At 40.4% G+C, this 26,206-nt stretch overlaps 1 protein-coding gene across 3 annotated transcripts in view; it reads left to right on the top strand.

The window, feature by feature from the left end:
• Positions 1 to 782: 782 nt before the first annotated feature.
• The window catches only part of LOC128696636 (serine/arginine repetitive matrix protein 2), a 194,856-nt gene continuing 169,432 nt past the window's right edge, over positions 783 to 26,206 (top strand). For 2 of the 3 annotated variants that reach the window (XR_011391144.1, XM_070080330.1), the window contains exon 1: positions 783 to 1,109. The gene's annotated coding sequence lies outside the window, so the exon portion shown is untranslated. Of the gene's footprint in view, positions 1,110 to 16,465; positions 16,505 to 25,677 lie in introns of all 3 variants that reach the window. The other variant, XR_011391145.1, reaches the window with a different exon arrangement.

The raw sequence follows: 26,206 nt of genomic DNA on the forward strand, positions 1-26,206 counted from the left end.
GTCGCTAACTGGAAAAGACCTGGGCCGGGACATTACCGGCCAACCATATCCATGGAATCCAATTCTTTTGGGAAGCTTGTGTTCACTTATTCTACCCGCCGGGCATTTTACAGGAGGAGCAACCTTCATCAGCTCCATTTGTCTGCTCTGCGGATATTTCTTTAACGGTTTTGGTGGGAAACCGGTTCTTAAACTCAGGTGAGGGGTGTGGGCGTCCATCTCTTCCGGTGCTTGGCTAAGTGGTCCGTACATCTGGTCTACTTAGCAACGTCTAGTTCATGTTTCTATTTGCAAAGGGAACTTCTGTTCTCTTATCTTTCATCGCTTAGCTTTGGGCAATAAGAACCCCAATGGAAATAAGTCATTTTGTCTGACTTTTGTGGGTTATCCCAGGTTCTCTATACATATGCTGCTATGTATGATAATCTATATAACTGTGAGGTGGCTCCGTGGCCTGGCTGGCAAGGCTCTCACTCACACACGGAGGGCCCGGGTTCGGTTCCCGGCAGGGTAGAAACATTCGACGCGTTTCCTTACACCTATTGTCCTGTTCACCCAGCAGTAAGTAGGTACCTGGGTAACAAAAAAAGGCACAATACCGTGACTGGAACAATACACAAATAACCCGCACGCTCCTCTCTTCTATGTGCGGGTTATTTGTGTAAGATACCTGGATGTTAGTCGACCGGTGTGGGTCGCATCCTGGGGAACAAGACTGAGGATTCCAATGGAAATAAGAGCTATCCTGGGTGGATAACCCTTCGGGGTTAAAAATTCGAACGAAATCTTATCTTATTTATGTATACCAGAATAAAGTTACAATATTTTCCGAGGAGCAGGAAGCTGGGCTGGACACAACGTAAGTTATCAATGGCCCTTGTAAACCCAACAAGAAGAACAAGAACTAAGTTGATGTGACTTTGTGGCTTATTGTGGGCACACGTAAACAATATATATCACTTAACCATCACTATAAGAGTTAAAGTAAACTACAACTTGTGCAGTCATTGGAAAGAAAGAACATCTGCGTATATTACTCGTATCGTGAAGAATTTGTGATCAAACTGCAAGGTGGTGCAGCAAAATATTCCTGTGTCTCTACAATCAAGGTGATATTTCATTCTTTTTCACTAAGATAATTTTTACTCGGGTAACATACATGTGATTAAGCCTCATAAATTTACAAAAATGGATGTAATAAATGCATATATGTTTAAAGCAAACAGTTGTAGGAAATTATGCAGATTTAGCCTTGGATGAATGCCAGTGATTGTACCAACATTAATAAGTTTATTTAGGCACAGGTACACATAAGTACAATTATCATACATAGTGTAAATTACCTAGGATAACCAGAAAATTTCAGACAAAAGTCACTTCCATTTTAGGGAAATTCTTCGATATATTACTGAAAGTGTACAATACCAGCAATAATGATACTTGTCTTTCACAGCAGTACCATGATATCTTGGTACAGGGAAGTCTTCTGCATCATCTTTGTTAAACACTGGGTACTCATGACTGACTTGATAGCATCCTCAGCTCACTCACTCATCCATACCATGGATTGCTCCCCTCATGGGTGAAATTTTGATCATGTTTCCTCAAACTTACTGCCCATGTTTGCCTAGCACTAAGTAGGTACCTTGGGTGTTAGTTGACTTGTGGGTTGCATCCTGGGGAGAAGATTGAAGGACACCAATGGAAATAAAACTGAGAATCTGTTAATGCATGCACTTGAGAGATAGATAAGATTTTGTTTGGATTTTTAACCCAGAGGGTTAGCCAACCAGCATAACCCAAGAAAGGCAGTGCATCACTGAAGGATTATCTGCCTTATTTCCATTGGGGTCCTCAATCTTGTCCCCCAGGATGCAACCCACACCAGTTGACTAACACTCGGGTATGTGTTTGCTTGTTAGGTGAATGGGACAACTGGTGTAAGGATGTGTTTCCACTCTTGCCAGGGATTGAACCATGGACACTCAGTGTGTGAAGTGAGATTGTTGCCTTCCAGGCCATGGGCCTGGTAAGTTAAAAATTAACTTCAAATAGCTTCTAACTTAACACAAACCTAAATCATGTAATGAGATAACTCATAATATTTTAACAAGAATAATCCAACAAAATCACTGTGGCTTGACTCATGAAATCGTATTGACATTATTGCAAACAAGCAATACTACAGGCAGGGCTTGAACCTGTGGTTAGAGTCGTAAAACTCCAGATCAACACGTTAACCACTGGGCCACCTGGCTACAATAAGATTTCCACTAGGGGCCTAACCAAAGTTATTTACCTTTTTTACTTAGATACATATGCAGTAGGGCCCCACTTTACAGTGTTCCTCTAATATGGACATTTCAAATTATGACCAGAGCTCGCTATATGGCTCCCCCACCTGTCTTTCTAATACAGTCATTGCACCCCACCTGGTTTGTTTACATTCTCCATGAGCACATCTTTCTATTATGTCTGGAAACATTAAAAAATTTCAAGTGTTTTAAGGTTATTGCATGCAGCCTCTCCTCACTTAACGATAGAGTTCCGTTCCTAAGACCTCATAGGTAAACGAATTCGTCGCTAAGTGAGGAGCATACTATAATGATAGTGGGTTTGTGTCAACTATCTTTGATATTGTTTTCATGTCACCTTTGTGCCATTTATAACATTTCTTGTATATTTTTTAATGTTTATATAGTAGTGTACTTTTTTTTTTTATTTATTGACACATCGGCCGATTCCCACCAAGGCAGGGTGGCCTGAAAAAAGAAAAACTTAAATCATTCACTCCATCATTGTCTTCCCAGAGGGGTGCTTTACACTACAGTTATAAAACTGCAACATTATTAACACCCCTCCTTCAGAGTGCAGACACTGTACTTCCCATCTCCTGGACTCAAGTCCGGCTTGCCAGTTTCCCTGAATCCCTTCATAAATGTTACTTTGCTCACACTCCAACAGCACGTCAAGTATTAAAAACCATTTGTCTCCATTCACTCCTATCAAATATGCTCATGCATGCTTGCTGGAAGTCCAAGCCTCTCACACACACAAAACCTCCTTTACCCCTTCCCTCCAACCTTTCCTAGGCCGACCCCTACCCCTCCTTCCCTCCACTACAGATTTATACACTCTCAGAGTCATTCTGTTTTGTTCCATTCTCTTTACATGTCCGAACCACCTCAGCAACATATTCATACCACGCATTGCCCTCACACATGACATCCCCACTGTCTTCAGCGTTCTCCTTGTTGCAACATACATCACTCATGCTTCACACCCATACAAGAGTGTTGGTACAACTATACTCTCATACATGCCTCTCTTTGCTTCCACGGACAAAGTTCTTTGTCTCCACAGACTCCTTTTCCCCTCATCAATTCTATGATTCACCTCATCCTTCATAGACCCATCTGCTGACACATCCTCTCCTAAATATCTGAATACATTCACCTCCTCCATACTCTCTCTTTCCAATCTGATATCCAATCTTTTGTCACCTAATCTTTTTGTTATCCTCATCACCTTACTCTTTCCTATATTCACTTTTAATTTTCTTCTTTTACATACCCTACCAAATTCATCCACCAATTTCTGCAAATTCTCTTCAGAATCTCCCAAAAGCACAGTGTCATCAGCAAAAAGCAATTGTGACAACTCCCACTTTGTGTTTGATTCTTTATCTTTTAACTTCACATCCTTGTCTAAGGCCCACTTTTACTGGTAAATAATCTCCCTCTTTCCTACATACTCTAACCTGAGCCTCACTATCCTCATAAAAAACTTCACTGCTTTCAGTAACCTACCTCCTGTACCATACACCTGCAACATCTGCCACATTGCCCCCCTATCCACCCTGTCATATGCCTATTCCAAATCCATAAATGCCACAAAAACCTCTTCACCCTTATCTAAATACTGTTCACTTATATGTTTCACTGTAAACACTTGGTCTACACACCCCCTATCTTTCCTAAAGCCTCCTTGTTCATCTGCTATCCTACTCTTCATCTTACTCTTAATTCTTTCAATAATAACTCTACCATATAGGTATACTCAACAGACTTATTCCCCTATAATTTTTGCACACACTTTTATCCCCTTTGCCTTTATACAAAGGAATGATACATGCTTTCTGCCAATCCCTAGGTGCCTTACCCTCTTCCATACATTTATTAAATAAAAGCACCAACCACTCTAAAACTATATCCCCACCTGCTTTTAATATTTCTATCTTTATCCCATCAATCCCAACTGCCTTACCCCCTTTCATTCTACCCACTGCCTCACGAACTTCCCCCACACTCACAACTGGTTCTTCCTCATTCCTACAAGATGTTATTCCTCCTTGCCTATACACGAAAATCACAGCTTCCCTATCTTCATCAACATTTAACAATTCCTCAAAATATTCACTCCATCTTCCCGATACCTCTAACTCTCCATTTAATAACTCTCCTCTCTTATTTTTAAATATCAAATCCATTTGTTCCCTAGGCTTCATCAACATAATAATCTTGAACCCAAACCCTCACCATGTGAAGCGAGAGCTTTAGTCACCAGGCCACCAGGCTGCCATCATTTCTAACTCAAGTGGCATTTAAAGTAAGAGGTTTATGATTCCTCTTTTTATCACAATTATTATTATTATTATCGTAAACGAGAGAGAACAAGAGGTACGTAGAGAATGTAAACTAACTGAGGGCTGTTAGGAAAACGGTGTTAAGACCTGTCTACTTTCTGTTCATACATGTTCATTTCACATTATGTATGCTTTTGTGAAGGGTTTTCCCCACAACACAAACACCTTACCTTTGTACAAGTTGTCTTCACATTGGTGCAGTAGAATTAAGAGCAACACTCCATTCCAATGGAACACACCATTTTTAAAGCAAATGATGCTACAAGTGAATATGAAAGGAATGTTTTTCTACAGTTACTCCAGTAATACTATACTGTACACAGCTTCTCAGATGTTGGACTAGGGAAAATGGAATTGTTGCTGTCACTACTACAAGCCACCCAGTTACACATCTCATATTAATGTCAATTTGTTCTACTATGGTTGTATATATTATGTTTATAGGATATAGCATGGCGAGAGGTCTCCCCCGCTAATCCACAACAAGGCGGCCGTTTGAGGAAAAGGGAATTTTTTTTTCCTTCCCTCAAACTGAGCCGTGTTAAATTAATTTTACGACGTGTTACATAAAATTGTGCCGCAATCCTTCAATCGTGCTGTACCCGAATTGTGCCAAATAAACTAGTGCTAAATGACGGTCTACTGTACAACATTTAAAGCACCCTGGAGCGATTATAATAATAATAATAATAATAATAATAATAATAATAATAATAATAATATCTTTATTTACTACAAGGACATGTACATGGTATACAGTCCTAGCTGACTTCAGTGACATACTACTATATAGAAACCCCTTTGTTATGCTGAGCATTTCAGGCAAATTAGGTCAGTGTCCCAAGATGCGATCTACACCAGTCGACTAGCACCCAGGTACCCATTTTACTGATGGGTGAACATAGACAACAGGTGTAAAGAAACACGCCCAATATTTCTACCCTGGCTGGGAATTGAACCCAAACTCTCGCCGTGTGAAGCGAGAGCTTTAGCGACCAGGCCGCCATCATTTCTAACTCAAGTGGCATTTAAAGTAAGAGGTTTATGATTCCTTTTTTTATCACAACTGTTATTATTATTATTATTATCGTAAACGAGAGAGAACAAGAGGTACATAGAGAATGTAAACTAACTGAGGGCGGTTTGGAAAATGGTGTTAAGACCTGTCTACTTTCTGTTCATACATGTTCATTTCACATTATGCATGCTTTTGTGAAGGGTTTTCCCCACAACACAAACACCTTACATTTGTACAAGTTGTCTTCACATTGGTGCAGTAGAATTAACAGCAACACTCCATTCTCATGGAACACACCATTTTTAAAACAAATGATGCTACAAGTGAATATGAAAGGAATGTTTTTCTACAGTTACTCCAGTAATACCATACTGTACACAGCTTCTCAGATGTTGGACTAGGGAAAATGAAATTGTTGCTGTCACTACTACAAGCCACCCAGTTACACATCTCATATTAATGTCAATGATATAGCATGTTTTTTAAATAATTTTTAAAAAATATCATAGATGAATTAACGTATTATAGGACGTTTAAAACTCCCCAGAATGATTATTATTATGCTTATTGCCAGCACAGTGTAAGTTTATTTAGGTACAGGTACACATAAGTATAATTACCAGAGTATAGTGGAACCTCTACTTACGAGTGCATCCACGTGCAAGTTTTTCCAGATATGAGCAGCTGCTCGGTCGATTGTTTGCTTCCAGACACGAGCAGAATTTCCAGATGCGAGCGGGCTTCAAGGGAGGTTAATTGACACTGGTGAGGGGGGCTCTTGCTCTTGATCTAGGGAATTGGATCTCAGTTGTTTGTTGGACTATCTTATTGAAACTTGGGTAATGTATGATGAAAAGATGCTTCTTAATGTACACCAAAAATGAAAGAAATCGGACCATAAATAACGGAGTTCACTTCTCAGCCATTAGCCTCCCCGTAGCGGTATATTTTCGTATGGTTTTTATTCAATTCAATTTAATTCAATTCAAGTTTATTCTCTATAATGGTTACAATGTGGGGTTTACAGGCTTTGGGTATTTTGTGGTTTACATGTTATAAAATACTAATTACAGAGGGGGCCACTAGGACACCTAGCATGGCTAGGCATTTCGAGCAGACTTAGATTAATTCTTAACATTAAGTCCTTACAGATTATAGTATTAAGGCTAAGTGGCTACATCATAATTTTGAGTTTAGCAATGTGAATGCTTTTGTTTTGGCACAATACAAGGTTGGTTGTATTCTCGTTTTATTTGGTCTCTTGTGATAGAATGGAAGATATACAGTGGACCCCCACTTAACGATCACCTCTCAATGCGACCAATTATGTAAGTGTATTTATGTAAGCGCGTTTGTACGTGTATGTTTGGGGGTCTGAAATGGACTAATCTACTTCACAATATTCCTTATGGGAACAAATTCGGTCAGTGCTGGCACCTGACCATACTTCTGGAATGAAAAAATATCGTTAACCGGGGGTCAACTGTACTACAAAAATAAATATGATTTTAATTGGTTTCACAATGAAATTGAGCTCAGAATAGCAGAAATATTCGATTCTTTGGCGACATCAGTGGTAGACATCATGAGGTAGCAGTGGCAGACAACATGAAGCAGCAGTGGCAGACAACATGAAGCAACAGTGGCAGACAACATGAAGCAGCAGTGGCAAAGTGTAGCATTAAGAGTGTAGCAATTAAGTGAAGCATTAAGAGTGTAACACTTATAAGTCATTCTGTCTGACTTTTTTAGGTTATCCTAGGTTCTCTACACATGTAGTCAGGAGCAGGAATAGCCGCTATAGTGGGCCTATAAACCCCAGCAACAACAATGGCTGCTGTCACAACCACTAGCCCCATACTTAATGATATGTATCTTATTCATTCTAGTGTATATATCATGTTTCTATGTTATTAATATTGTTTATTATATCATATTACATGAATTGTGATAGATAAATATGCTGTAGAGATGATATTAGAGAAATTATTAAAGTATTTTCCCGTGCCTGGAATTCCACTGGAACGAATTAATTCCATTTCAGTTAATTTTAACGAGGAAAATTGACTCTGCAAACGAGCAAATCCAGTTGCAAGCAAGGTCACGGAACGGATTGAACTCGTAAGTAGAGGTTCCACTGTATATATAAAATATGCAGTAACTTTAAAACACAAGTTTCCAGACATAATTGAGGGGCGCAGAGCTCATGGAGGATGTAAACAAACAAGAATGGCACACAGACACTGTAATAATGAATCAGGGAGCTGTGTAAACAAATTTTTGGTCATACGCAATTTGAAATGTTTGTGTTAGTGAATCACCGTAAAACAGTGACTGCTGGTACTTCAAGGTTATTTTCTTTATTATGATGAAATTAAGTGGTGCACCTTTCTTGGTTTTTCTGTTCAGTCTACTCACTTAATAATTTTTTCATCTTATTTAGCTGTTGTGACCTATATGTCATTCTTTTCAGGTCATAACGTGGGTTACAAATGGCACAGACTCATATCTTCACCTCTTTTGCAATTGTACAAACTGATGCTTCATTCAGACCAAAGGCTTACAATGTCTCCATTACACATGCATCACTTTTAAACTTATTTAAGATCTCAAATTAAAAAAAAAAAGAAGCAAGACTTTCATGCTCGTGTTTCTTTGCATCACTCTCATTCCTCTTGGGTGTTATGGTTATGACCCAAAGACAAGAATGATGATGAAAAGATAAAAATCTATTTGCTAATAAGGGCTGAGTTATGGTATGGGACACATACAAATGGAGAACTGGCATTGTTTACATTAAGAGTGCCCATTGGGCACTTATCTCTGCACCCTCACTGGTGCCCATAAAATGTCATAGCCTATCTCCTCTTATCTCTCCACTATTTCATCTTATCTCTGCACCCTCACTGGCACCCACCCATCAAATGTCATCCCATATCTCATCACTTGATGCCTGTCACATTGCTTCAAGGGAGCTTCTTCCTCCTCCCTCCTCCTCCTCCTCCTCCTCCTCCTCCTCCTCCTCCTCCTCCTCCTCCTCCTCCTCCTCCTCCTCCTCCTCCTCCTCCTCCTCCTCCTCCTCCTCCTCCTCCTCCTCCTCCTCCTCCTCCTCCTCCTCCTCCTCCTCCTCCTCCTCCTCCTCCTCCTCCTCCTCCTCCTCCTCCTCCTCCTCCTCCTCCTCCTCCTCCTCCTCCTCCTCCTCCTCCTCCTCCTCCTCCTCCTCCTCCTCCTCCTCCTCCTCCTCCTCCTCCTCCTCCTCCTCCTCCTCCTCCTCCTCCTCCTCCTCCTCCTCCTCCTCCTCCTCCTCCTCCTCCTCCTCCTCCTCCTCCTCCTCCTCCTCCTCCTCCTCCTCCTCCTCCTCCTCCTCCTCCTCCTCCTCCTCCTCCTCCTCCTCCTCCTCCTCCTCCTCCTCCTCCTCCTCCTCCTCCTCCTCCTCCTCCTCCTCCTCCTCCTCCTCCTCCTCCTCCTCCTCCTCCTCCTCCTCCTCCTCCTCCTCCTCCTCCTCCTCCTCCTCCTCCTCCTCCTCCTCCTCCTCCTCCTCCTCCTCCTCCTCCTCCTCCTCCTCCTCCTCCTCTTCCTCCTCCCTCCTCCTCCTCCTCCTCCTCCTCCTCCTCCTCCTCCTTCCTTCTTCCTTTTTCTCCTTCTTCTATATTCCCATGTATCCAAAACATTGCTTGGACCTATCAATACTTTGTATATATTCCTAGACAATAGTAAATGACCAAGGCAGGTGTAAATGTCCACCTGTCAATGTGTTTGTGACAACTTGAGTACAATTTCAGTACCTAATATTAGTGTCAGAACAAAGATTGGTTATGAAGTGCCAAGGAATACAATAAATTGTAATTATCAGAACATAAAAATTATAAAAAATAATATAAAAATGAGGAAAAAAATGGTATTTCAGCAAAACTTCCTCAAGCGGCAGGACTCGATGTTACTGTCAGGTGAGCATTAAGTGCCAACTTTGCAGCCTCATATCTCAGTAAGTACTGACCCTATTTTTTTTATTTTAATCCTATTACACTTAGAAAATTTTTCTCTGTATTTCAATGGAAAAAAAATGATTTTTTTATTTTTCAAAATATTCGGGGCACTGTGCGAGAGAACGTATATATATGTTTGGACTGTTTAAGGGCTAATGTGTACCTGTATGCCAGCACAGTGTGTAAGTTTATTGAGGTACAGGTACACATAAATACAGTGGTCCCTCGATAATAGTCGAGCTCAATAGTCGTCCTTTTCGGAAATTGTCGCGTTATTTTAGTCCAAACATTGACTCACAAATGGTCGGTTGACTCGCTAATCGTCGTTCGTCCTGGACGCGTACCCACGGCTCTGAGCCGCCTCGGCCTCCCTTCCCAGCCAGTGTGCCATTGTTTACCAGTGAGCGACGGCCCCCTCACGTGTTCATACAAAATGTTTCATAATACAGTGGACCCTGAGTTTCGTGATTAATCTGTTCCAGAGAGCCTGCCGAATGTCGAAATTGCCGAATGGCGAAACCATTTTCCCCGTAAGGAATAATGGAAATAAAATTAATCCGTTCCCTACACTCAAAAATATTAAAATAAAATATTTTTTTTCAAATTAAATAAAGATTTACATACTGAAAACAATGAGAAATCAAGTACATACAGTGGACCCCCGCATACCGCACGCATCGCATACCGTACAATCCGCATACCGCTCGCTTTTTTCGCAAAAATTTTGCTTCGCATACCGCCGAAAAACCCGCTCACCGCTCTTCGTCTGAGACGCGTCCAATGTGCGGCCTGAGCCACGCTCACATGTTCCGCCGGTGGCATTGTTTACCAGCCAGCCTCCACGGTAACATCCAAGCATACAATCGGAACATTTCGTATTATTACAGTGTTTTTGGTGATTTTTTCTGGAAAATAAGTGACCATGGGCCCCAAGAAAGCTTCTAGTGCCAACCCTACAGCAATAAGGGTGAGAATTACTATAGAGATGAAGAAAAAGATCATTGATAAGTATGAAAGTGGAGTGCGTGTCTCCGAGCTGGCCAGGTTGTATAATAAACCCCAATCAACCATCTCTACTATTGGTGGTACAGCTGCTGCTGCTGTTGTACCACCGTCAGCTGCTGCTGCACTGTCAGCTGCTGCTGCTGTTGTACCACCGTCAGCTGCTGCTGCTGTTGTACCACCGTCAGCTGCTGCTGCTGCTGTAGTACCGTCTGCTGCTGCTGTAGCATTGTCTGCTGCTGCTGTAGCATCGTCTGCTGCTGCTGTAGCATCGTCTGCTGCTGCTGTAGCATCGTCTGCTGCTGCTGTAGCATCGTCTGCTGCTGCTGTAGCATCGTCTGCTGCTGCTGTAGCATCGTCTGCTGCTGCTGTAGCATCGTCTGCTGCTGCTGTAGCATCGTCTGCTGCTGCTGTAGCATCGTCTGTTGCTGCTGTAGCATCGTCTGTTGCTGCTGTAGCTTCGTCTGTTGCTGCTGTACCACCATCAGCTGCTGCTGCTGCTGTAGCACCGTTGTTGGTGTGGCTTATTGAGAATACCAAGAAACAATTAACCCCAGAGGATTTTCCACCCAGGATAACCCAAAAAAGTCAGTGTCATCGAAGACTGTCTAACTTATTTCCATTGGGGTCCTTAATCTTGTCTCCCAGGATGCAACCCACACCAGTCGACTAACACCCAGGTGAACAGGGAAAAATGCCTGGAACTAGTGCTCATATTGGTGAATTTAAAGCCAGCAAAGGTTGGTTTGAGAGATTTAAGAATCGTAATGGCATACACAGTGTGATAAGGCCTGTTCTGGAAGAAAATGCCAAACAGGACCTACAGTACTCAGGAGGAAAAGGCACTCCCAGGACACAGTGTCTCATCAGTCATTGCTGCATCTTCAATAAAGGTAAGTGTCATTTATTGTGCATGTACTACTTTACTATTGTGCATGTATCCTTCTCTTTGTGTGTAGGAAAATGTATATTTCATGTGGTAAAATTTTTTTTTTCATACTTTTGGGTGTCTTGCACGGATTAATTTGATTTCCATTATTTCTTATGGGGAAAATTCATTCGCATACCGAACATTTCGCATAGCAATCAGCCCTCTTGCACGGATTAAAGTCGCTATGCGGGGGTCCACTGTACATATAAAAAATAATAATATTACACTTACCTTTACTGAAAACTTCTGGGTGGATTGAAGATGGGAGGAGGGGATAGGAGGAAGGTGTACACTATTGTTTGGAAGGAGAATCTCCTTCCATTAGGACTTCAGGTATGAAGTCCTTATCTGGAGTTACTTCCCTTCTTTGTTTTTTAAAGACACTGGGAACAACTTGAGAGTCACTGGACCCCTGTTGCATAAAATATCTGTCCAGAGAGCTCTGTTTCTGGCATTTCTTTAAGATTTGTCTGAAGTGGGACACAACACTGTCATTGTACATGTTGCCAATACGGCCTGCAACAGCTTTGTTAGGGTGAAGTTCATCCATAAATGTTTGCACTTCAGTCCACTTTGCACAAATGTCCTTAATCTTTGAAGAAGGCACCTTCCTCCATCTCTCTTCCTCCTCCTCTGCAGCAGTTTCCTGAGCTGTGATCTCTTGCTGTTGCAGATGAAGCTCTTGCAGCTCTGCAGTGGTTAGCTCTTCCCTGTGGTCCTCCACCAACTCTTCCACATCCTTACCACTCACCTCCAACCCCAGGGACATCCCCAATGCCACATTAGATTCCACAACTGGCATAGGCTCCTTAGGGTCAGCCCCAAACTCTTCAAAATCCCTCTCTTGTGCACATTCTGGCCACAATTTTCTCCAAGCAGAGTTCAGAGTCCTGGAAGTCACTCCTTCCGAAGCCTTACCTATAAGGTTTATGCAATGGAGGATATTAAAGTGATCTTTGCAGAACTCTCTTAGGGTCAATTCAGTGTCTGAGGTCACTTCAAAGCACTTCTGAAACACTGCTTTGGTGTACAGCTTTGTGAAGTTTGAAATGACCTGCTGGTCCATGGTCCAGGGGGCAAGAACTTCACTGTGATGAAACTAAACTCCTCCACTATTTGCTCTTCAAAGTCTGGAGGATGAGCAGGAGCATTGTCCATTACCAGGAGGCACTTGAGTGGCAGTTTATTTTCCAGGAAGTATTTCTTCACACTGGGGCCAAACACTTCATTAAACCAGTCTAGGAAAATTCCCCTTGTGACCCATGCCTTATTGTTAGCCTTCCACATCACACACAAATTACTCTTGGTGACACTGTTTTTCTTGAACATTCTGGGATTTTCAGAGTGATACACCAGTAAAGGCTTCACTTTGCACTCCCACGGCTCTGAGCCGCCTCGGCCTCCCTTCCAAGCCAGTGTGCCATTGTTTACCAGTGAGCGACGGTCCCCTCACTTGTTCATACGAAATATTTCATAATATTCCATTAATTTTAGTGCTTGCAAGTGCTAAATAAGCTACCATGGCTCCAAAGAAAGCTCCTAGTGCCAAGCCTTTGGTAAAGAAGGTGAGAAATACAATTGAATTTAAGAAAAACATCATTGAACAATATGAAAGTGGAGTACGTGTGGCCGAACTGGCCAGGATGTATAACAAACCCCATACAACCATATCTTCCATCATGGCAAAGAAAAAGGAAATCAAGGAAGCCTGTTGTTGCTTGGAGAAAATTGTGGCCAGATTGTGTCCACAAGAGGGATTTTGAAGGGTTTGTGGGTGCCCCTGATGAGCCTATGTCAGTTGTGAAATCTATTGTGGCATTGGGGAGTTCCATGGGGTTGGATGTGAGTTTGGAGGATGTGGAAGAGTTGGTGGAGGACCACAAGGAGCTGCAAGAGCTTCAGCAGGAACAGCAACAGATCGCAGCTCAGAATCTTGCTGCAGAGGAGGAGGAAGAGAGATGGAAGAAGGTGCCTTCTTCAGAAATTAAGGAGATTTTTGAAATGTGGGGTAGGATGGAAAGATTTATGGAGAAACATCACCCTGAGAAGGATGTTGCAAGCCATATCGGCAACTTGTACAGTGACAGAGTCTTCGCCCATTTTAGGGAAGCTTTAAAGAGACACCAGAAACAGAGCTCTCTGGACACTTTTTTTGCGAGACAGGACTCCAGTGACTCTCAAGCTGGCCCTAGTGGCATTAAGAAACAGAGAAGAGAAGTAACCCCAGAAAAGGACTTGGTACCTAAGGTGTTGATGGAAGGGAATTTCCCTTCCAAACAGTAACTAATCCAATCTCTCTCCTCCTCCAGTCTTCCATACACTAAGAAGAATCGCCAATAAAGGTAAGTGTTATGCTGTTAATGTTTCATTCATCATGTCCCATTGTATTGTTTATGTACTACATCTATATTTCACGTAAAAAATTTTTTTGTTTTAATACTTCTGGGTGTCAGGAACGGATTAATTGTATTTACATTATTTCTTATGGGGAAAATTGATTCGAAAATCATCTATTTCGATAATCGTCGCACTTCCAGGAACGGATTAACGACGATAAACGAGGGACCACTGTATAATTATCAGAGTATATGTGAAATATGAAACAACTTTAAAACACTTGAAATTTTGGAAAGTTTCCAGACATAATGGAGAGACACAGAGCTCATGGAAAAAGTAAACAAACTGGGTGGGGGTGGTGACCACATTAGAAAGTCAAGTGGGGGAAACCGTATAGCGAGTTTTGGTCATAATTTGAAATGTCCGTATTAGCAGAATGCTGTAAAGCGAAATGCCATAAAGTGGGGCCCTACTGTAATTGGAAATGCTGTCCCTGCAGCGTCAAGTCTTGAAGTGACAGATCTATTGGACATTGACTCACTGAATGCCACTTCCCTAGGTGGTGAGGAAGTGTTATTTTCAGAACATTTTTCATCCTATAATTTTATATACAGTGGAGCTCTGGGTTTTGTATCCACCGAATATCATACATTTTGGATTTAGACCACTTTTTGGGGGGAAATTTTGGTCCAGATTGTGTACCTCCACCCAGAAATCGTATGTATCAGATGCATCTGCCTGGGCCGCTCATTTGTTCGTGACTCACTCTTGGGCACATTAATTGTCTTATTTTGCAATAATATATGCATTTTCATTAATCCATCTGTGATATTTTCTTCAAAATTACATAAGAAACACGTTACATAGCATATAAACATGCAATGTTTATATGCAATATATGTTTAATAATAATCACTCTTGGGCACATTAAATGTCTTATTTTACTTTAATATAGACATTTTCATTATATAAGAAACATATTACATAGCATATAAACATGCAGTGTTTATATGCTATCGAGGGGTTAGTCACTGGAGGGAAAACATTACGTTTTCTCTGGTCCAGTGCTAGAGAAAACTATGAATCTGTGTTTGGCCCAGTCACCGTCCTTAAGGCACTTTACATAACGCCTTTGTTTACAATTCTTGGCATGAGTTATTCATTACTTCTCCGTTCGTTTATGATGGCATCTAAATTAGTTGTTAGAAACAATTAAACTCAGTGAACATGGTACGTATGTCGATGGTACAGGTCAGCCATCACCAATCCGGCAATCAGTTATCCGGTTCCATCAGTAATCTGGCACTAATTTTGGCTGGCATAATTTTAAATTTCACCATTATACTGACTCAAATAATTATACTGACTTAAATTTCATCATTATACTGATTCAGAAATTGTGCAGATGGTTGTAAATCCACAGCAGTAAGCCAGTGGACGAGAAAGCAGTGATGAAAATGAGGAAGATGTAGCAGAAAGAGTCTCTATTGATAAATTAATTAAGTGTATTCTAACCTAACCACTCTGTAATCCGGCAAACTCACTAATCTGGCACACTACAAGTCTCAGTGATGCTGGATTAGTGATGGCCGACCTGTAATAATATGGCTGTGGGTTGCAGTGTATGTAACCAGTAGGTATAGCCCAGGCAGATGTAGTCTGCCTGGGACTACAAATGAATACTACTCACCTTTTGCCCTGCATTAAGACTACAAATATATTAAGGTAAGTAATGAATGTACTGTGTATGTATTTTACTTTTTATTGTGTTTTAATGCCTAGTTTTATTACTAACGTAATATAAGTTAGTGTAAACTTGACAACCCTACGCCTGTTGTGGAATCTATTGCGGCTTTTGGGAAGTCCATGGGGTTGGATGTGAGTGGCCAGGATGTGGAAGAGTTAGTGGACAACCACAGGGAAGAGCTAACCACTGAAGAGCTGCAACACTATAGTTATTCTCTATAAATTTAAATTTTGTTAATATTTTTGGGCATCTGAAATGGATTGATTATATTTACATTATTTCTTATGGGAAATACTACTTCGGCTTTCATACGTTTCGGATTTAGACCGACCTTCTGGAATGGATTAAGGACAAAATCTGGGGTTCCATTGTACAGTATTTTTTGTTGATTGTGACTTCCATGTGCTTCACAATTTGAGATTGAATATTATTGAGGTTGGTGACTGATATCCTCAGCTCAGTTATACTGTACAAAAAAAAAAAATAGAAGGTAAAGATTGGTTTGTTGGTTTTGTTTTTTAATTATGATGCTGTTTTCATGCAAGCTGAATTAACTAAGTAACTTTGGAAAAAATGAGTTTAAAGCAGTTTTTGTTAAACAATTTTATTGACAAGTTAGTTGTGAAATTTTAATATTTTATTCCTTGAATCACGTACTTTTTGAGTTGTAATTCTCCTTGTCTTAGTTTACCCTCTCAGTTGATAAATGCTTGGTGTTTACACTGATAATTATGGTAAACACTGCAGTGGGAGGGCACCATATAATTAACTGCTATTAATTTATTGTTTTATTTTCTAGGTAAGGATACCCTGGAGGAGTTGATGTTGGTGCACCAAGGTAAGAATTGTTTAGGCCCCCGTGGGTCTAATGAAGTTATATTCTTGATTTGTATGCTACATTATTAGGCAATCACTATAGGTATCCCAAATGGGGATACCTATAGTGATTGCTGGATTTCTTTTTTTCTTCTATGGTTTTCACATGATTAAGTGAGTATACAGTAGGGCCCCACTTATATGGCAGGTTAGATTCCAGGCTACTGCCATAAAGTGGAAATCATTGTAAAATGGAACAACCTTTTTATCCACTTACAAATGCATATAAATGCTAGATAACAAGTTTACACTAACATATAATAAGTTAGCAATAGAATTAGGCATTAAAAACAATAAAAAAGTAAAATACATATATAGTACACTCATCTTAAAATATTTGTAGTCTTAATGTAGGGTGAGATGAGTAGCATATATTGTAAGAAATCAGGTGTGGTAGGTATAGTAGCCAGGCCAGGCCACCCCACCTGCATGTAATATACTACAGGCAGAGCAATATAATGCATATACAGTTCACTCATTACTTACCTTAAAATATTTGTAGTCTTAATATAGAGTGAGAGATGAGTAAACAAGATAAAACGAATAAATGAGAGAGAGAGAGAGAAGGGGACAGAGACACGGAATATGTAAACAAATAGACGAACACATTTGGTTTTGGTTCATACACGTTTGTATTATACCATAATACAAATACTTTACATTGTGTACAAGTTGTCTCCATGTTGGTACAGCAGAATAAATAAAGAGCAACACTCCCGTTCTCATGTAACACCATTTTTAGAAGAAATGACGCTCTGAGTGAAAGCATACGAAAGGAATAATTTTCTTCAGTTACCCCAGTATTATTATTGTGTACACATTTTCTTTGGTGTTGAGCTATAAAAAAGTTATTCTTTCTGACACCCCAACAAGATGATTTGAAAAAAATCTCATATTTATGTAATTTATTCTACTATGGGGTGTATTTATCGTATTTATATGTTACGTAGCATGTTTATTATATAATTTTGAAAAAATATAGATGGATTAATGAAAATGTGTATACGTATTAACATAATATTCGACATTTAATTTGCCTCAGAGTGATTATTAATGGGTATTATTATCATTATTATCATTATTATCGTTGTAAGAGAAGTAAATGCGAGGGTCTTGGCAAGAGGCGTGGAGTTAAAAGATAAAGAATCACACACAAAGTGGGAGTTGTCACAGCTGCTCTTTGCCGATGATACTGTGCTCTTGGGAGATTCTGAAGAGAAGTTGCAGAGATTGGTGGATGAATTTGGTAGGGTGTGCAAAAGAAGAAAATTAAAGGTGAATACAGGAAAGAGTAAGGTTATGAGGATAACAAAAAGATTAGGTGATGAAAGATTGAATATCAGATTGGAGGGAGAGAGTATGGAGGAGGTGAACGTATTCAGATATTTGGGAGTGGACGTGTCAGCGGATGGGTCTATGAAAGATGAGGTGAATCATAGAATTGATGAGGGAAAAAGAGTGAGTGGTGCACTTAGGAGTCTGTGGAGACAAAGAACTTTGTCCTTGGAGGCAAAGAGGGGAATGTATGAGAGTATAGTTTTACCAACGCTCTTATATGGGTGTGAAGCGTGGGTGATGAATGTTGCAGCGAGGAGAAGGCTGGAGGCAGTGGAGATGTCATGTCTGAGGGCAATGTGTGGTGTGAATATAATGCAGAGAATTCGTAGTTTGGAAGTTAGGAGGAGGTGCGGGATTACCAAAACTGTTGTCCAGAGGGCTGAGGAAGGGTTGTTGAGGTGGTTCGGACATGTAGAGAGAATGGAGCGAAACAGAATGACTTCAAGAGTGTATCAGTCTGTAGTGGAAGGAAGGCGGGGTAGGGGTCGGCCTAGGAAGGGTTGGAGGGAGGGGGTAAAGGAGGTTTTGTGTGCGAGGGGCTTGGACTTCCAGCAGGCATGCGTGAGCGTGTTTGATAGGAGTGAATGGAGACAAATGGTTTTTAATACTTGACGTGCTGTTGGAGTGTGAGCAAAGTAACATTTATGAAGGGATTCAGGGAAACCGGCAGGCCGGACTTGAGTCCTGGAGATGGGAAGTACAGTGCCTGCACTCTGAAGGAGGGGTGTTAATGTTGCAGTTTAAAAACTGTAGTGTAAAGCACCCTTCTGGCAAGACAGTGATGGAGTGAATGATGGTGAAAGTTTTTCTTTTTCGGGCCACCCTGCCTTGGTGGGAATCGGCCGGTGTGATAATAAAAAAAAAAAATATTATCATTATTATTAATATGGCATCCTTGAGACATAAGACACTGATTTTAATGTGTACCTGCATGCCAGCATAGTATGTAAGTTTACTTAGGTACAGGTACACATAAGTATAATTATCAGAGTTCAATGTATATAGTATATAAAATATGAAATAACTTTCAAACACTTGAAATTTTGGAAGGTTTCCAGACATAATGGAGAGACACAGAGCTCATGGAGAATGTAAACAAACTGGGTGGGGCATGGTGACCGTATTAGAAAGTCAGGTGGGGGAGCCATATAGTGAGTTGTGGTCATAATTTGAAATGTCCGTATTAGTGGAATGCTGTAAAGTGAAACACCGTAAAGCAGGGCCCTACTGTACTTCTCACTGGCTTTAAATTTTTAATACCCGTTCATCTTAGAGGAAGGTTTGAGTAGTTATAGGGCTGTATAGGTACCACTTTTATTCACTAAATTATCACAATGGTTTCTGTGCAATAACCCGAGAACTCCTTATGATAAGCTTATTACTTTCAATGCTACTGCACCAAACTGAAAGGCAGTAGCAGTGCCAGAATTTCTATGTGGATGGGGGAAGGCTTTGGGGTAGCAGTCTGGTTGGAATGAGGGCTAAGAATTGTTTTGAAACAGTATTATTATTACTCTTTATTTGGGAGCTATGGTAATTTTGTGGGGGCTGATGCCCCCCAAACCCCAGTTGGTGCTGCTGCTACTGAAAGGAAGGTTCACTAAGTTTTAGACAGTGTAGGTGTAAATTTGCTACTTTCCTAACTGTATATTGTGTCCTCTGATCATCTTTAAACTTTCAGTGCTAGTGTAATTTGCTCAAGGAAGATTTGCATTGGTTTAATTAGAAGGATAAAGCTTACAGGTTTTAGAAAGAGAGCATTAGGACTGAAGCCATTCATGGTAAAACGTTTCCTTATTAATGGGGCAGTGAAGACTAGTTGAGGTAAGGTTTAATAAAGTGTTAGTGGTTTAATGTTTATATGGGTGTTGTTGATAGTGTGGTGATTTAAGTGTTGTTGTAAGTGGGGGGGGGTGAGGTTGGTGGTAGTTCGTGATGACTGTGCTACCGTATTGACAGAAATCGCTGTGTTATCTACTTCCACCCGTCACGTACTGTTACATGCATCGAGGAGGGGAAGTATGGTTTAAATGTCTTAATCAGTGGATATGTGTCTTTTTTTCCAAAAGGTTTGCCATATTATTAAGCTGAATCCCAGTTTACAAATTTTATTAAATCAATTGGAATAGTGGTGTCCTGAAAACTGGAAAATACTCTGATGATCAGCTTCGAACTTTCAATGCTGCAGTAACATACAGGAATATTTGAATTGCTTTTCAAATTCAAATTCAAATTCAAAGTTTATTCTCTATAAAGATTACAAAGTTGAATTTACAGAATTTGGTTGTTGTGTGGTTTACATGTAGTTAAATAATAATTACAGAGTGTACCACTAGAACGCCTAGCATGGCTAGGCATTTCGGGCAGACTTAGTTTAATTCTTTATTTAAAAATATTACAAATTATGAGGTAAGTTGGTATTATGGCTAAGTGACTAAATACTAGTTTGTGAGTTTAGCAATGTGAATGCTTTTGTTTTGGCACAGTACATAGTTTCAGTATTGGAGTATCATAGGATTCATTATTTTAAGATTGAGATTAATATTTCTGTTTATGGTCAAATGGGTGAGTGAGTGTAAGTGTGAACCACCAGGTGGTATTCGTGTAGTTAGTTGATGGGGTTTATCAGGGAGATAAGATGTTTTCTAATGGTAGTTTTGAAGGTGATGAATGTGTCTGCAGTTCTAGAGTTGTAATAAAGTTGGTAGAATTACCGACAATACGTAAAGTAAAAGGACACAAGTGCAACTAATGTGACATTTATTGTGGCAACGTTTCACTCTCCAGGAGCTTTATCAAGCCATTACTTTATCAAGCCATGGCTTGATAAAGCTCCTGGAGAGCGAAACGTTGCCACAATAAATGTCACATTAGTTGCACTTGTGTCCTTTTACTTTACAGTTCTAGAGTTCTCAGGTAGGGTGTTCCAGATTTTAGGGCCTTTGACATACATTGAATTTTTGTAAAGGTTTAGTCGGACATGGGGAATGTCGTAGAGATGTTTGTGTCTGGTGTTATGCCTGTGAGTTCTGTCACAACTATCAAGAAAGCGTTTTAGGTCAAGGTTGATATTGGAGGTCCTGTAGATGTAAATTGCACAGTAGTAAGTGTGGATGTACTGAACAGGGAGTAAGTTTAGATCTATGAAGAGTGGGGGGGGTGTGTTGCCAGGGATGGGATTTAGTGTTTATTCTTACTGCAGCTTTTTGTTGGGTTATTATTGGCTTTAGGTGTGTTGCTGCAGTTGATCCCCAAGCACAAATAGCATAGGTGAGGTATGGATAAATAAGTGAGTGGTATAGTGTGAGAAGAGCATTTTGCGGCACGTAGTATCGTATCTTGGAGAGGATCCCAACTGTTTTGGATACTTTTTTGGTTATGTGTTGGATATGGGTGCTGAAATTCAGGTTGTTGTCAAGGTATAGGCCTAGGAATTTGCCCTGATTATGTCTGGTAATTAGAGTGTTGTCGATCTTAATGTTAATTTGTGCATCTCCTGCTCTGCTACCAAACATAATATAGTAGGTTTTGTCAGTGTTAAGCGTAAGTTTATTGGCTGTCATCCAAGTCGATATTTTGATCAGCTCCTCGTTAACAATGGTGTTGAGGGTGGCAAGATTAGGGTGAGAGATGACATAAGTCATGTCGTCAGCAAAGAGAATGGGTTTCAGGTGTTGGGATACGTTTGGAAGATCATTGATGTATATGAGGAAGAGCAGGGGACCAAGGACACTTCCCTGCGGAACTCCAGTATCAAGTGGCCGTGTTGTAGATGCTGTGTCTTTAATGGTAACATACTGATACCTATTAGTAAGGTAAGATTCGAAATAAGCAAGCGCATGGCCTCTTATACCGTAATGGTCAAGTTTGTGGAGTAGGATGTCATGGTCTACTGTGTCAAAAGCTTTTCTTAGGTCAGTAAAAATTCCTAGTGGATATTCCTTATTTTCCAATGCTGTGCAAAGCAGATCTAGCATTTTTATGATTGCATCATTAGTGCTTTTATTTTTCCTAAATCCAAATTGGCAGGGGTTGAGTATTGTTTTGTGCTGTTATAAATGAATATAGTCTCCTGTGCACGAGTTTCTCAAAGATTTTGGATAGCAATGGTAAGTTTGATATTGGCCTATAGTTGTTTAAGTCTGTAGGGTTACCACCTTTCAGCCTAAAACCGAAATGGCCAAAAACCGAAATAATATTTCCCACAAGAATTAATATAAATCCAGTTAATCTGTTTCAGACACCCAAAAATATTAACAAAAAATACATTTTTCTAAAGATTAACTATAGTTTTACATACACAAAATAGTGAGAAGTAAATAAAATGACTAATGAAATGGATAAATGAACATTTAAATCACTTTTACCTTTATTACCTGGAGTTTACCTGGAGAGAGTTCCGGGGGTCAACGCCCCCGTGGCCCGGTCTGTGACCAGGCCTCCTGGTGGATCAGAGCGTGATCAACCAGGCTGTTACTGCTGGCTGCACGCAAACCAACGTACGAGCCACAGCCCGGCTGGTCAGGAACCGACTTTAGGTGCTTGTCCAGTGCCAGCTTGAAGACTGCCAGGGGTCTATTGGTAATCCCCCTTATGTATGCTGGGAGACAGTTGAACAGTCTTGGGCCCCTGAAACTTATTGTATGGTCTCTTAACGTGCTAGTGACACCCCTGCTTTTCATTGGGGGGATGTTGCATCGTCTGCCAAGTCTTTTGCTTTCGTAGTGAGTGGTTTTCGTGTGCAAGTTCGGTACTAGTCCCTCTAGGATTTTCCAGGTATATATAATCATGTCTCTCTCCCGCCTGCATTCCAGGAAATACAGGTTTAGGAACCTCAAGCGCTCCCAGTAATTGAGGCGTTTTATCTCCGTTATGCGTGCCGTGAAGGTTCTCTGTACATTTTGTAGGTCAGCAATTTCACCTGCCTTGAAAGGTGCTGTTAGTGTGCAGCAATATTCCAGCCTAGATAGAACAAGTGACCTGAAGAGTGTCATCATGGACTTGGCCTCCCTAGTTTTGAAGGTTCTCATTATCCATCCTGTCATTTTTCTAGCAGATGCGATTGATACAATGTTATGGTCCTTGAAGGTGAGATCCTCCGACATGATCACTCCCAGGTCTTTGACATTGGTGTTTCGCTCTATTTTGTGGCCAGAATTTGTTTTGTACTCTGATGAAAAGTCTTGTTGGTTTATGCAAAATGACGAAGAGCGGAGAGGGAGGCGAGTTTATTGTTTGGAAAAAGGACAAAATGCTTAAACATGACGCTATTATCAACTCCACAGCTTATTTATCTATCACAATTCATCTTATATGACATAATAAACAATATTAATAATGTAAAAATATGATATACAGTAGGACCCCGCTTTACGGCGTTTCACTTTACGGCGTTCCGCTAATATGGTCATTTCAAATTATGACCAAAACTCGCTATACGGCTCCCCCCACCTGACTTTCTAATATGGTCACCGCGCCCCACCATGTTTGTTTACATTCTCCGTGAGCTCAGTAAGCACTAAGTCTCTCCATTTTGTCTGGAAACTCCAAAATTTCAAGTTTTTAAAAGTTATTTCATATTTTATATATACTCTGATAATTATACTTATGTATACCTGTACCTAAATAAACTTACATACTGTGCTGGCATGCAGGTACACATTAAAATCAGTAAGTGTCTTATGTCTCCAGACGTCATATTAGTAATGATAATAATCATCGAGTCTCACATTTAAATGTCGTATATTACGTTAATATACACATTTTTATTAATCCATCCATGATATTTTTTTTCAAAATTATATAATAAACACAATACATAACATAAAAAGATGATAAATACACCCCACAATAGAATAAATAAACATAAATATGAGATGTGGTAGCCAGATAACTTGTACAAGTAACGCCAAGAATAACATTTTCTCTAATCTAAGAGAAAATGTGTTACTGGCTGTAACTGTAGAAAATTATTCCTTTTGTATGTATGTAAGTAAGTTTATTCAGGTATACACAAATAGTTACATAGAGTATCATACATAACAACATATGTGTAGAGAACCTAGGATAACCCAAAAAAGTCAGAGTGACTTATTTCCATTTCCTTCACTCAGAGCATCATTTCTTCTCAAAATGATGTTACATGAGAATGGGAGTGTTCTTCTTTATTTATTCTACCGTATCAATGTAGAGACAACCTGTACACAATGTAACTTGTACACAAACCAGACGTGTACACTTTGTTTACAAAACTTACCTTCGCCTGGTTTGTTTACATAACTCTGCGCCTGTCCCCTCTCATGCACTCATTCTTTCTCTCTCTCATTTATTCGTTTTATCTCATTTACTTACTCCTGACCCTACATTAAGACTACAAATATTTTAAGGTAAGTAATGAGTGAACTGTATATACATTTTATTGCTCTGGGATGCTTAAATATCATAGAATAGTATGTGTGGGTGGGGTGGCCTGGTAAGGTAGCCTGGCTGACTACCATACATACCACACTTGATTTCTTACAATAAATACTACTTGTCTCATCCTAGACTAAGACTATAAATATTTTAAGGTAAGTAATGAGTGCACTATGTGTGTATTGTACTTTTTTATTGTTTTTTGATGCCTGGTTCTATTGCTAACTTAATATATGTTAGTGTAAACTTGTTATCTAGTGTTTGTATGCATTTATAAGTGGAAAAAAGGGTGTTCCACTTTACGGCGGTTTCCGCTTTATGGCGGTAGCCTGGAACCTAACCTGCCGTATAAGTGGGGCCTTAATGCTCTAGAATGAATAATATATATCATTACGTATGTGAGGGCTGGTGGTGGTGGTGTTGGGTTAATAAGGGCCACTGACAGCATAAGCCATACATATAGTGGTGGTGGTGGCGGCTCTGCTACCACCACCGCACTTTATAAATAAGAAATATTTATATTTACTTTATCCTTGGAGGAGATGCTGGCATTGGTTTAGGGTGGTGGAAGATAGGCAGGACAGCATATATTGTCAGTGGGCCTATATACCTCCAACAACATTGGAGGAGTCAGTTTTGTGTTGTCCTTTTTCTGTCGTTTAATCACTTAACTTACTTGGCATTCTGCTTTCCGGCAGTAGCCTGGAACCTAACCTGCCATATAAGTGGGGCCCTACTGTATACATATATATATATACACTGGGCCCTCGACCAATGATATTAATCCATTCCAGAGAGCTTATCCTTAGCCGAATTTATCGTTAGCCGAGTTAATTTTCCCCATAAGAAATACAGTAATGGAAATCCAATTAATCCATTCCAGACACCCAAAAGTATGAATTTTTTTTTTCACATGAAATATACATTTTCTTACACAGAAAAACAAGGATACTAAATGAAAAATAAATGAAACTTTTATTGAAGATTTCTTGGTGATGAGATGGGAGGAGGGGAGATGGAGGTGTATTATTGTTTGGAAGGGGAATCCCCTTCCATAGGGACTTTAGGTGCCAAGTTCTTTTCCGGGGTTACTTCTTTTTTTAAATGCCATTGGGAACAACTTGACAGTCACTGGACCTCTGCCGCACCAAAAATCTGTCCACAGAGCTCTGTACCTCGTGTTTCTTTAAGATTTTCCTAAAATGGGCCACAACATTCTCATTGTAAAAGTCACCAGCACGGCTTGCAATAGCTGTGTCAGGGTGATTTTCATCTGTAAAGGTTTGCACCTTTGTCCACATTGTACAAATGTCCTTAATTGTTGAAGAAGGCAACTTCCTCCATCTCTCTCCCTTCCTCAGTTGTGGTCTCTTGCTGTTGCAGATGCTCTTGCAGCTCATCAGTGGTGAGTTCTTCATCGTCGTCCTCCACCAACTCTTCCACATCCTCCTCAATAACCTCCAACCCCATGGACTTCCCCAATGCCACAGCAGATTCCACAACTGCCATAGGCTCCTCAGGGTTAGCCCCAAACCCTTCAAAATCCCTCTCTTGTACACAGTGTGGCCACAATTTCCTCCAAGCAGAGTTCAAGGTCCTGTTAGTCACTCCCTCCCAAGCCTTACCTATAAGATTTATGCAATTGAGGGTACTAAATTGATCTTTCTAAAAGTCTCTTAGGGTCAGTTGAGTGTCTGAGGTCACTTCAAAGCACTTTTGAAACTCTGCTTTGGTGTACAGTTTTTTAAATTTGAAATGACCTGCTGGTCCATGGGCTGGAGGAGAGGAGTGGTATTAGGAGGCAAGAACTTGGCTTTGATAAAACTCAAGTCCCCCGAAGTTTGCTCTGGCAAGTCTGAAGGATGAGCAGGAGCATTGTCTAATACCAGGAGGCACTTGAGGTCCAATTTAT

This window comes from Cherax quadricarinatus, unplaced genomic scaffold (assembly GCF_038502225.1).
Source record: "Cherax quadricarinatus isolate ZL_2023a unplaced genomic scaffold, ASM3850222v1 Contig327, whole genome shotgun sequence".
Taxonomy (NCBI): Eukaryota; Metazoa; Arthropoda; class Malacostraca; order Decapoda; family Parastacidae; genus Cherax; species Cherax quadricarinatus.